This window comes from Lithobates pipiens, unplaced genomic scaffold (genome assembly GCF_037356315.1).
Source record: "Lithobates pipiens isolate NorthernLeopardFrog02 unplaced genomic scaffold, aLitPip1_a1.2 Scaffold_18, whole genome shotgun sequence".
Classification (NCBI taxonomy): Eukaryota; Metazoa; Chordata; class Amphibia; order Anura; family Ranidae; genus Lithobates; species Lithobates pipiens.
In genome coordinates this window covers 372,647,194-372,660,845 of record NW_027507758.1, presented here as the reverse complement: position 1 = coordinate 372,660,845, position 13,652 = coordinate 372,647,194, and the positions used below count along the sequence as shown (strand labels likewise).

Sequence of the window (13,652 nt, the reverse complement as noted above, 5' to 3'; positions counted from 1 at the left end):
AGTGTTTCTCAAGGCGCCCTAACAGGTCATGTTTTCAGGATTTCCATTTTGCACAGGTAATTTGAACAGTTTCACTGCCTCAGTAATTACCACAGCTGTTTCATCTGAGGGAAATGCTGAAAACATGACCTGTTAGGGCACCTTGAGGACTGGAGTTGAGAAACACTGGTCTGTATACACAAGGCTGGGGGGGCTCTGCTCCATTCACTTGTACTCAGCAATTTCACACAGCACCACACACACGTACGTGTCTTACCTGTAATGATCGGCTCAAGCGCGTTTGGAACTCCACGTGCCCGCCATTAAGCTTACCCTGCGCAGAGCTAATCACAGGCAGTGAGACATTTCCTGATCCGTGGCTGCACAGATCAGGAAATGTCTCACTGCCGGTGATTAGCGCTGTGCAGTGTAAGCTTAGTGGCGGGCATGTGGTGCACAGTGTAAGCTTCCTGGCAGGCACATGGAGATGTGAACATGCCTAAGTCCATCCTTACCTATAATTGGGTGTGTGCCATCTCCTGCAGGCTGCTGCTTCTTGTACAGATTGTCCCTTCACAGCCATTGGATACTGCCCAGAGCAGTGACCTTCTGGTGCAACAGGGCTTAAAGATGGAGTAAACCCTGATGGGTTTTACTTCCTCTTTATTTCCCTGCAAAGGTAAAGCATAATGGGCTACTATGCACCGCATAGTAGCCCATTATGTGTCACTTACCTGAAAATGAAGCCTGGGATGTCACTGTTGTTCCCACTAGCAGCGAGCGTCCATCTTCACCCCTCTTCCTTCCAGGGCCGCGAGCTCCAGCTTTGTGACTGGCCGGAGTCACGTGACGTCACACCCACAGATGCACGTGGGAGCCGCCAGTCACGGTATGACCCCTTTTCGAAACAGCACGATCTGCCCTTTCTAAAATGTGCATGTTCCGTAGACGTTGGCACATGGCTTTATTGTAAATATCTCCTAAACTGTGGCCGTTTGGGAGATATTTCAAGCACCTACAGGCAAGCCTTAACATAGGCTTACCTGTAGGTAAAAGTGGTTGTATACACCGCTCCTAAAGTGCCCCTGCTCATTGAAATCAATGAGCAGCGTTTTAACCCTTTATTCGGCCGCTAGCGGGGGTGAACAGTGGTGCAGAAATGATGGTAAAGCGCAGCTATAACTAGCGGCCCGGGCGCTGGCAGTGTGAAGGGCTCTAAATGATTTTTTTTAGAAACACAAAAATATTTCTGGCAACAGAAGGGTTAAAGCATAGCTCCATGTTTTACTTTTACTTTAAGGCTGCTTTCACACTGGGCGGTATTCAGGCGTTGCAGCGCTAAAAATAGCGCCTGAAAAAAACCGGCCCTTTCACTCCTGTGTGAAAGCCGGAGGGCTTTCACACTGGGGCGGTGCGCTGGCAGGACAGTGAAAAAAGTCCTGCTAGCCGCATCTTTGGAGCGGTGTATTCACCGCTCCTAAACCGCTCCTACCTTTTGCGGGTGGGTTTAACCCTTTTTCGGCCGCTAGCGGGGGTTAAAACCACCCCGCTAGCGCCCGCAGACCACCGCTAAAACGACGGTAAAGCGCCGCTAAAAATAGCGCCGCTTTACCACCGAAGCCCGCACCGCCCCAGTGTGAAAGCAGCCTAAATAGTTAGCTTTGGCCAAATAAACTATTTCCTTTACTAACTGATGCACCCACTGTCGGCTCTGTTTAACCAATTGCCAACCACCCACAGTAATTATACTTCATTACTTTGACGTTAAATAACGGTGCTATGGCAGCAGCTAACTGCCTTAACCCCGGGATCATTATTTACTGTGGGTGATTTTCAACAAGATAAAAGTGGTCCCACAGGGGGAATGGCCACGTTTTCCGAGCATTACAGAGCCGTCGGTAAACCTGGAAGCAATCCGGTGTAGCTGATGACTAGGCGGGATATCGAGTGAGTGCAAGATGGCCCCTACTCAACTCTTGGGTGTAAACAAATTTTATTTTATTTTATAAAGAGAAAATGTCACATTTGTTGTGGTTCTTATTTTTTTATTTTGCTTTTAAAGGTAAAGAGAGATCTGGGGTCTTTTTTTGACCCTAGATCTTTTGATAAAGAAGACCTCTCATATTTATTTCTATTACAAGGGATGTTTTACATTTCTTGTAATGATAGTAAAAGTGAAAAAATAAAGGGACAGTGTAAAAAAATAAAATAAATAAATTGTAAAATAAATAGGAAAAAAATACATTTTAATGTGACACATCCTTCTGTGCTCGTGCGCAGAAGCCAACGCAGATGTAAGTCACGTCTGCATATGTAAACAGTGTTCAAACCACACGTGAGGTATCAAGGCGATAGAGCAATAATTCTACCGCAAGACCTCCTATGTAACCTGTAAAAATTTTTTTTTAAAGCGTCTCCCATGACCTGTTGGGTATCTATTTACTTAGTGTAACTTCATCTTTCACATTATTCAAAAAAATTGGGGTATCTATTGCATTTTAGTTTTTAATTAATGTGTATGTTTTTCCAAAAGAATTGCATTTGAAATATACAGTGTGACGTAAAATATTGCAACGATCGGCATTTTATTCTCTAGGGTCTCTGTAAAAAAAAAAAAAAAATATATATTCACAAAAGAGAGTACACCCCTCATATTTTTGTAAGTATTTTATTATATCTTTTCATGTGACAACACTGAAGAAATGACACTTTGCTACAATATAAAGTAGTGAGTGTACACTGTACAGCTTGTGTAACAGTGTAAATTTGCTGCCCCCCTCAAAATAACACACAGAGGGTTATTTACGAAAGGCAAATCCACTTTGCACTGCAAGTGCACTCGCCCTAAATCTAAGGTAGATCTGAAATGAGTGGAAGCTCTGCTGATTTTATCATCCAATCATGTGCAAGCTACAATGCTGTTTTTTAATCTCCTTGCATGTCCCCCACGGATCTACAGCGACTTTACTTCCAAGTACCCTTTCAGTGCACTTGCAGTGCAAAGTGGATTTTCCTTTTGTAAATAACCCCCACAATCATTAATGTCTAAACTGCTGGCAACAAAAGTGAGTACATCTTTAAGTGAAAATGTCCCCAATTTGCCATTTTCCCTCCCTGGTGTCATGTGACTTGTTAGTGTTACAAGGTCTCAGGTGTGAATGGGGAGCAGGTGTGTTAAATTTGGTATCGCTCTCTCTCATACTGGTCACTAGAAGTTCAACATGGCACCTCATGGCAAAGAACACTCTGAAGATCTTAAAAATAATTGTTGCTCTACATAAAGATGGCCTAGGCTATTAGAAGATTCCCAAGACTCTGAAACTAATCTGCAGGACGGTAGCCAAGACCATAAAGCGGTATAACAGGACATGTTCCACTCGGAGCAGGCCTCGCCATGGTTGACCAAAGAAATTGAGTGCATGTGCTCAGCATCATATCCATAGGTTGTCTTTGGGAAATAGACGTATGAGTGCTGCCAGCATTGCTGCAGAGGTTGAAGGGGTGGGGGGTCATCTTGTCAGTGCTCAGCCCATACGCTGCACACTGCATCAAATTGGTCTGCATGGCTGTCCTCCCAGAAGGATGCCTCTTCTAAAGATGATGCACAGCAAAGCCCACAAACCGTTTGCTAAAGACAAGCAGACTAAGGACATGGATTACTGGAACCATATTCTGAGGTCTCTGATGAGACCAAGATACATTTATTTGGTTCAGATGGTGTCAAGCGTGTGTGGCAGCAACAGGTGAGGGGTACAAAGACGTGTGTCGTGCCTACAGTCAAGCATGGTGGTGGGAGTGTCATGGTCTGGGGCTGCATGAGTGCTGCTGGCACTGAGGAGCTACAGTTCATTAAGGGAACCATTAATGCCAACATGTACTGTGACATACTCAAGCAGAGCATGATCCCCTCTCTTCAGAGACTGGGCCGCAGGGCAGTATTCCAAACATGACGACCCCAAACACACCTCCAAGATGACCACTGCCTTGCTAAAAAAGGTAAAGGTGATGGACTGGCCAAGCATGTCTCCAGACCTAAACCCTATTGAGCATCTGTGGGGCATCCTCAAACGGAAGGTGGCGGAGTACAAGGTCTCTAACATCCACCAGCTCAGTGATGTCATCATGGAGGAGTGGAAGAGGGCTCTGGTGAACTCGATGCCCAAATGGGTTAAGACCATGCTGGAAAAAAATGGTGGCCACACAATATTGACACTTTGTCCCAATTTGGACATTTTCACTTGGGGGTGTACTCACTTTTGTTGCCAGCAGTTTAGACATTAATGGCTGTGTTGAGGGGACAGCAAATTGACACTGTTATACAAGCTGTACACTCACTACTTTACATAGTAGCAAAGTGTCATTTCTTTAGTGTTGTCACATGAAAAGATATAATAAAAAAAATATTTACGAAAATGTGAGGTATAGATAGTTGTGCTCATAAGTTTACATACCTGGCAGAATTTGATTTATTGGCCATTTTTCAGAGAATATGAATGATAACACAAAAACTTTTCTTTCACTCATGGTTAGTGTTTGGCTGAATCCATTTAATATGAATCAACTGTTTTTGTTTACTCTTTTTAAATCAGATTTGCTCGTAATTAGTGTGTGTGTGTTTGTGTGTGTGTATAAAAGGTCAATGAGTTTCTGGACTCCTGACAGACCCTTGGATCTTTCATCCAGTGTTGCACTGACGTTTCTGGATTCTAAGTCATGGGAAAGCAAAAGAATTGTCAAAGGATCTGCAGGAAAAGGTAGTTGAACTGTATAAAACAGGAAAGAGATATAAAAAGATATTAAAAGGAATTGAGAATGACAATCAACAGTGTTCAAACTCTAATCAAGAAGTAGAAAATGAGGTGTTCTGTTGAAACCAAGTCATGGTCAGATAGACCAACAAAAATTTCATCTACAACTGCCAGGAAAATAGTTTTCGGGATGCAAAGAAAAACCCACAAATAATTTCAGGTGAAATACAGGACTCTGAAAACATGTGGTGTGACTGTTTCAAGATGCACAATAAAGAGGCACTTGAAGAAAGATGGGCTGCACAGTCGAGTCGCCAGAAGAAAGCCATTACTATGCAAATGCCACAAAGTATCCCAATTACAATACGCCCAGAGACAAGCCTCAAACCTTCTGGGATGGAGTCATTTGGAGTGATGAGACCAAAATTTAGCTTTTTTGGCCACAGCAATGAACGCTTGATTTGGAGAGGAGTCAACAAAGCCTATGATGAAAGGTACACCATTCCTACTGTGAAACATGGAGGTGGATCACTGATGTTTTGGGGATGTGTGAGCTACAAAGGCAGAGGAAATTGGGTCAAAATTGATGGCAAAAGGAATGCAGTATATTAAAAAATACTGGAGGAACATTTGCATTCATCAGCCAGGGGGCTGCGCATGGGACGTACTTGGAGATTCCAACAGGACAATGATCCAGAACACAAGGCCAAGTCAACCTGTCATTGGCTACAGCAGAATAAAGTGAAGGTTCTGGAGTAGCTATCTCTGGCTCAATGATATTGAAGACAGGAGACTGGGGAGATCTCAAATGTGCAGTTCATGCAAGACAGCCCAGGAATTTACAGGAACTGGAGGCTTTTTGCAAAGAGGAATGTGCAGCTCTACCATCGGAGAAGATAAAGAGCCTCATCCACAAATGCCACAAAAGACTTCAAGCTGTCATTGATGTTAAGGGGGTCAATAAACGGTATTAAGGGCTGGGGTATGTAAACTTTTGATCAGGGTCATTTGGGTAGTTTCTGTTGTCTTTTTATGATTTAAAGAGTAAACACGGTTGACTGATAATAAATGGCTTCCGCCAAACGCTAACCATGAGTGAAGGAAAAGTTTGTGTTCTCATTTTATATTCTCTGAAAAAATGGCCAAGAAATTCTGCCAGGGTATGTAAACTTATGAGCACAACTGTATATCTCTATGTAATGTTTGGGGGGTTTTAAGTAATTTTCTGGCAAAAAATAATACTTTTTAAACTTGTAAACAAAGTTTCAGAGAAGGCCTGGTCAGGAAGTGTACTTATTCCTAGTTGAGGCAGAGATCATGACATCATCTGCCCATCTCTCCATCTCACCCAACCAGTGGAAGCCATGTATTCACTGCTAAAAATACAAGGCTTCCTGTAAATTACTGAGCAGCACTTGGCCCAACTTGTTTTTATTTTAGCAGCAGGCAAGAAGTCCTTGTACCACTGCCAGAATACTGCTCTATATTGTTTGTAGCTCATGCTAGATAACCATTTATACAGTGCTGGCAGCAGGCGCATCTATTACCGTAGTAATGAAAATAGTTAATTTGGGCCAGCTTGGCCCAAACAAGCTATTTAAAGCCCTACTCTACCCACTCATGGTACTCCAAACCTGGAGTGGGGCTTTAAAATAAAAGTTAACCCCTCCACACTTAAGGGTAACACAGATCTAAACGCAATCTAAGACTAGGTACAATTTTGCAGGTTTGACATGTGTTAGTAAAACTGTACATATCATCACAACTACTTGGTGCATCCAGGTTTATTGTTTTGTTTTTTAAGGACAAATTGGGCTTTCTTTTGGTGGTGAATATTAATGGATATCGCCTGATAGAGATTTTTCCCAAGTGTTCTTCCAGGACAGCCCTTGAGAGATGGAGCTCCTCCCATCGACACAGGAAACACATTGCCACAGTTCAAAAGGCGGTCCCTCAGGTCCCTGGTCAGTCATTTGTGTTTCCTCCGTCGGAGGAACATGTTGCCAGGAACCTGGAGGCCCCTCTCAGGGGCTGCCTGAGAACCTGCAAGCCTAAGGGACCGGGTCCTGGTTTATGGCTGCAGTTTGGGTCCATACCTTTTTTTCTTTGGCTCGGGTACCGTCCAGCTGAACCGGAGCAGACCCGTTACCCTCCTCCTTCCAGTGCCGAGGTGGCCAGGGGCAGAATGACGCCGGTTTCCCCCAGGAGTGGTGAGTGGAACCTTCCATCTTCCCTCCTCGTTGCAGGGGGTCGGAGACGCCGAGCGTTCACTTCCGGCGGAACCGCGTCATCACTGCGTGCCGAGACTTCCGGTTCCGGGTCTCTAAGGGTACAAGGAGGAGAGGGAGAGCCAGCGCTGTGCCTGTAAAGCCCGACCAGCGTCCAGCTATACCGGATTAGCGGCGGGATTCGGAGCGTCAGAGGGGGACCATGGAGGCTATTCCCCAGGATACTCCGGCGGAGACAGGCACCAGCCAAACCCAGGTAGGCTGCTGGGCATGCTATTACTCTGGTGGAGTGGTGGTGTTTGTAGGCTGGGCCCTGTAGTACCCCACGGTGGCGGTTTACTCACAGTGAGGTTGTTTGTTAGTGGTGATTCTAGGAGGGACATGGTTCTGACGCTAAGAAATCCTTTGTCTTCTTATTTTCAGGCTAAAGAGATGCCAAGGGAAGACAAGACAGGCCGCAAAAAGTGTCCTAATTGTGGGAATAGGTTGTCCTCTGGCTCTAACAAAGCCCTATGCAAGCAATGCATTGCAAGCTTGCTTAAATCTGAGGCAGATTCCCCTTTAGCAAAGTTTTTGGGCTCCTTTAAAGAGGAAATGGCGTCGACCTTTAAGTCCCTCCGGGAGTTAATCACTGACGTGGGATCAGCTGCAGCTGCCTCCACGAGTAAAACAACTATAATCTCATCCTCACCATGCCTTACAACACCCAGCTCAGGGGAGCCCCGTATGGTCAGGGAGCCTAGCCCCACGTTGATTAGCCCCGAATCCTCTGACACTGACTCGGGTCAGGAAGAGGATCAAGCAGCATCTAAAGCCTCAAAATATAGATTATCTCTCGAGGAAGTAGATGAGCTAATGGGGGCTATCTATGATACGCTGGAAATTGAGGAGGAAGAAACTCAGTTATCCAGACATGATCAAATGTATGAGGCTCTGGGGAAAAAGAAAGCAAGGGTTTTCCCTATACATAAGGTGCTTTCTGACCTTGTCCTTAAGGAGTGGTCTGAACCAGACAAGAAGGTTTTCTTTCCTAAATCCCTTAAGAGAAGGTTCCCTTTTGATGAGAGCCCAGAGGCGGTCTGGAATAAAAATCCAAAACTAGACGCCCCTCTGTCCAAAATCTCAAAGCAGGCTGATCTGGCCTTTGAGGATATGGGCCACCTGAAAGATCCCATGGACAGGAGAACAGACATCGTCTTAAAGAGGGCCTGGGATGCCTCTATGGCAGGCTTAAAACCAGCTCTAGCCACTTCCTGTGTAGCTAGAAACCTGGAGTTCTGGTTATCGCAACTACAAGAACACTTAAAGGCAGGCACTCCTAGGGGGGAGCTTTTGAAATCTTTCCCTATGCTTTTTAAGGCCACCAGTTTCATCTCTGACGCCTCCACGGACTCCGTTAAATTTACGGCTAAATCTGCAGCACTTTCAGTGGCAGCAAGGAGGTCAGTATGGATGAAAACCTGGGGGGGAGACACGGCGCTAAAACCCGCCTGTGCAGCGTCCCTTTTACAGGAGACTTAGTCTTCGGGCCTGAATTAGACTCCGCCTTAGAAAGGACGGCGGACAAAAAGAAAACCTTTCCTGCAAAAAAGAAAAATTTTCAAAGAAAAATTTTTCGTCCCTTTAAGGAACCCTCTAAATCAGAGAAGAGTTCAACCCCCAAAAAACATTGGTCGGGACATAAAGGGAAAGGAAAAGGGGGCATACTGTTTAGCCGCCCCAATCAGGATCCCAAACCCCAGTGACGTCAGGGTTCCTGTGGGAGGAAGATTAAGCAAATTTCTTCCTCAATGGGAAGAGACAACCTCGAACGAGTTTGTCTTAAACATAATAAAAAGGGGTCATGCGCTGGAATTTCACAGCAACCCTCCTTCCAAGTTTCTGGTGACAAAGCTTCCAAGTCACTCAGAAAAGGCCAGGGCCTTACCTTTACTAATAGGGGAAATGGTAGATCAAGAAGTATTGACACCAGTCCCTATTCAGGAACAAGGGGACGGTTTTTACTCGCACATCTTTGTGGTAAGAAAACCGTCAGGGAGATTCAGACTAATTATGAACCTCCGTCCACTGAATCGCTCCATCCGTTACAAGAGATTTCGGATGGAGTCCATTTATTCCATAAAGAATCTCCTGCAGAAAGAGACATTTATGGCAACCCTGGACCTAAGGGATGCTTATCTGCACATTCCAATAAGGGAGGAATGCCAGAAATTCCTTCGGATGGCAGTGCAGATAGACACAAAGGTTTACCACTTTCAGTGCAGAGCACTTCCCTTCGGTCTATCATCCTCTCCGAGAATCTTTACCAAGGTTCTCGGAGAGGCTTTAGTTCCTCTGAGGCTTCAATCAGTCTCAATTATCCCCTACCTAGACGATCTGCTCCTAACAGCCCACTCAGAGAGTCGTCTTTCTCAGGACCTAGAATTGACTCAACTCAGTCTGAGTCGATTAGGGTGGATTGTCAGTCAGGAGAAATCCAAGACAACCCCAACACAGGAGATCCTGTATCTGGGGTACTGGATCAAGTCTGTAGATCAGAAAATTATACTGCCGGAAGAAAAGATTTTGAATCTGTGGCAGAGAATATCTTTTCTTCAATGCAGCCCCAAGTGTACGGTGAGGGAAGTAATGTCGGTCTTAGGTCTTATGACGGCAGCCATTCCAGCCGTACAATGGGCCAGGTTCCATCAAAGAGAACTTCAGGGTTTTCTGTTAGAACAATTAAAAGGCAGAGATCTGGAGGAGGAGGTATCGATCCCCTCAAGGGTAAAACGCTCCCTCTGGTGGTGGAAGGACAGGGAGAACCTAAACAAAGGGGTTCATTGGGTCCTTCCTATCACTTCAACACTAACAACGGATGCGAGCAGTTGGGGCTGGGGAGCCCACCTAGGCTCAAGCTGGGTCCAGGACAAGTGGACCCCGGAGGAGAAATGTTTCTCTTCCAATTGGAAAGAACTAACAGCAATCCTGAGAGCTGTTCTAGCTTTCCACCCCGCAATACAGGGTCACCATCTACAAGTCCGTTCAGACAATACGACGGCTGTAGCATACATAAACAAACAAGGAGGAACCAGAAGTCCTCGTTTGATGTTGGTAGCCAGACGCATTCTCCAGTGGGCAGAAGCCAATCTGGAATCCATTTCTGCAGTTCACCTGAAAGGGGAGCTGAACAACAAGGCGGACTTCTTGAGTCGACAGAGGATTTCGAACCAAGAATGGTCCTTACACCCAGAGGCATTCAATCTCATAACAGCTCACTGGGGAGAACCAGAGGTAGACCTTTTTGCGAGCAAGAAAAATGCAAAGGTTCCCAATTTTTTCTCGCTAAACCCAGGAGATCAACCCCTGGCGGTAGATGCCTTGCAAACTCCATGGACTTTCAGTCTGGCGTATGCATTTCCCCCTCTTCATCTCATTCCGAGGGTCCTAGCAAGATTCCTCAAGGAAAAAACCTGTTTGATTCTAGTAGCACCTTTTTGGCCCAGGAGACCGTGGTTCACAACGTTGCTACAATTGACAGACTGTCCGCCTCTAAGACTTCCCTACAGACAGGACCTCCTGTCGCAGGGACCTCTTTACCATCCGCAGGTCGCCACACTGAAGCTGTCAGCGTGGTTACTGAGGAGGAAATCTTAAGGAGTAAGGGCCTGTCAGACGAGGTAATTGCGACCTTACTACAGAGTCGCAAACCAGTCACGAGAGCTATTTACAAAAAAGTCTGGAAAAAATTCAATAGCTGGCTGAATGGCCGGGACATAAATACGGCTAATATTCTACAGTTTTTACAGGAAGGTGTAAACAAGGGTTTAACCCTAAGTACTATTAAAGTACAGATAGCTGCCTTAAGTGTATACCTAGATGAACGCTTACAGGAAAATCCTTTTGTCGCTAGATTCTGTAAGGCAGTCGCTAGACGCAAGCCAGTCAGAATCACAAAAGTCCCATCCTGGGATTTAGCAGTTGTGCTAAAAGCTTTCTTGGGGTCACCCTTTGAGCCTATCTCAGAGGCCTCCCTAAGGCTTATTACCTTTAAGACAGTTCTCCTGGTGGCAATCACTTCAGCCCGTAGGGTCAGTGAAATCCAAGCACTTTCCATCAGGGAACCATTCCTACAGATCCTAGAAGACAGAGTCATTCTAAAGACAGACCCTGGGTTCTTACCAAAGGTAGCATCTAGCTTCCATAGGTCCCAAGATATTGTCCTCCCTTCATTTTGTCAAAATGCAGCAAATGAGAAAGAGGAACGTTTTCATTTATTGGATGTGAGGAGGTGTATTCTAGAATATCTTAAAATAACAAATCCATTCAGAATCTCAGACTCCCTTTTTGTCCTTTTTTCCGGACAGCGTAGGGGACAGAAAGCTTCAAAAGTAACCATAGCTAGATGGATTAGGCTAGCTATAGCAGAGGGGTATAAGGCCTTGAATAGAGATCCTCCTGAGGGTGTTAAAGCTCACTCAACAAGAGCGTTGTCTGCATCCTGGGCAGAAAGAGCTGGTGCCACCCCGGAGCAGGTATGTAAAGCAGCCACATGGTCAAGCTTTTCCACCTTTACAAGGCATTACCGACTGGACTTAATGTCTAGTCAGGATCAGGCCTTTGGGAGGAAAGTCCTCCAGGCCGTGGTCCCCCCCTAATCTGGTAAGTACTTGGGGGATCCTCTCAAGGGCTGTCCTGGAAGAACACTTGGGAAAACTGGAGTTAGTACTTACCGGTAACTCCTTTTCCGGTGGTCTTCCAGGACAGCACGATCCCACCCTTTATTTGATTGTAGTGATGTACTAATGTTATTACCTGTTATGGTTTTATATGTTTTTCAGTTCCATCCTTCGGTTCTTGGTGAATGACTGACCAGGGACCTGAGGGACCGCCTTTTGAACTGTGGCAATGTGTTTCCTGTGTCGATGGGAGGAGCTCCATCTCTCAAGGGCTGTCCTGGAAGACCACCGGAAAAGGAGTTACCGGTAAGTACTAACTCCAGTTTTTATATATATTTTGTCCCAAAATAGTAAAAACAATCTTCTTTTTTTTTTTTTTTTTTTTTGCTTTTATGATTTACCACCAAAGAACCACCCAAAATAAATTCTCCTGGCGATTGCAGTGATACCACATATGTGTATGTTGTTTGTACCTGTAGTACAGCCTAGAAACAATGATGCACGTTTTTTTTTCTTCTTTTTTTTTTCCTGCCTAAAACGCACACTGATGCTCCCGTTTAAAAAAAAAAAAAAAAAATTTACCCCAAATTTGACTGTGACCTTTTGACCCCCAACACCAACCCTGGCAAACCTGATCTTCTTCTTTTTTTTATTTTTTTTTATTTATTTTTTTTACACACTTTGGTTTGTTTACATTTCCTCCCCTGCAAGAAGATGATGATGCAATGTATCTTCCTCTTCATTCAGAAGGGGTAATAAACACAGGGGCAGGCTCACAGTGACTGATCACTCTGATAGCTATGTAGCGCCAGGCTCCTGACGAGCACACACTATAGGTTTTTCAAAGTTAAAACTTTACCCAAACTACAGTTTTTAGTTTGGGTCTATTTGTCTAAATTTGACTTCTGTGCTAGTCTGACTGGACTGTGAGATGTTCAGCCTGGCCACAGGGGGCACTGTCTCTGATGGCAGTCATGGAACTGTGGTCTAGTCAGGTGCTTAATTTACTCTTTCGGAACAAGGTCAGTGGGAGTGGCCCTCTCGCTGTGCCCTCTGGGAGAGGGTATTTAAGACATGGACGTCAGGTGGTTCGGGGTTCCGGTCCAGTATGAAGTGCTGATTTACATGGTCCTGGTCCTCCTGACCAGCCCCCAGGAAGGCTATGGCCTGGGGTGCGGTTCCCCCCGACTTTAATGCCTCGGGGCTGGCTAGCCCAAGGCATGGAAACTAGAGGAGGATTCTAAGGTGGTTGGGTGCTGTCTCCGGTCCAGGAGAGACCCATTGAACTTCGAGCATTCCAGGGGAGGACTCTTAAGAACACCACATATGGGGGTTTTTCTTAACAAGAGCCTGGAAGGGCTGAAGTAACCGAGAGAATCCGGTCTTGTGGATATCACCAAGTAGGCTGAAAGATCCAGGTATCCTACAAGTGTTCTACAGCTTAGTTTCCTACATGTTCTGCAACAACGTCTGTGACAAAGACTTTGTTCCTGAATAAGCACCTTGTTGGCTGCTAGGCCTTGTGAGAGAGGGACTGTCCAACCTGAGTGTTCATCCAACTGCGATTGGCTATTCTCTGTATGCAGTCAAAGTTCTTTAATGTTTATAGACTTTGTCATTGAGATTACCTGAACCTCCTTCCCAACCCTCTGATCCCAAGTTAAAGACTCTTCAATGGTTCAAGTTTGCAAATAAAATTCATTCAATTGGATCTATTGTCAGTCTCAAGTTACTGGGTCATCTACCACAGGACATCCCCTAGACGTGTCACAAAGAGAAGCGGAAGGTAATGGTAAGCCCAAAAATAACCAGCAGCTCCTTGGGGGGGGGGTTAGTGCTACAGCTAATCAGAAGCTATCTCAGCGATCAGGTGACCCGCTACCAAGGGTCCCGATTGCTAGTACGAGACCTGGTGAAAGCCAGGTCTCTGTGCTGGGAGCGAACTGTGTGACACGCTCCCAGCACAAAGGGAGATACGCATATATGTGGCCCCACGGGAAAAGGCCCACTTCCGTGAGGTCGCATATATGTGTTAAGTC

The 13,652-nt window shown here is 45.4% G+C and overlaps 1 protein-coding gene across 1 annotated transcript in view; it reads left to right on the top strand.

Annotated features, from left to right (window-relative positions):
• Positions 1 to 13,652, top strand: part of PSMD1 (proteasome 26S subunit, non-ATPase 1) — a 122,924-nt gene that overhangs the window by 405 nt on the left and 108,867 nt on the right. The gene's annotated exons all lie outside the window — the stretch shown is intronic.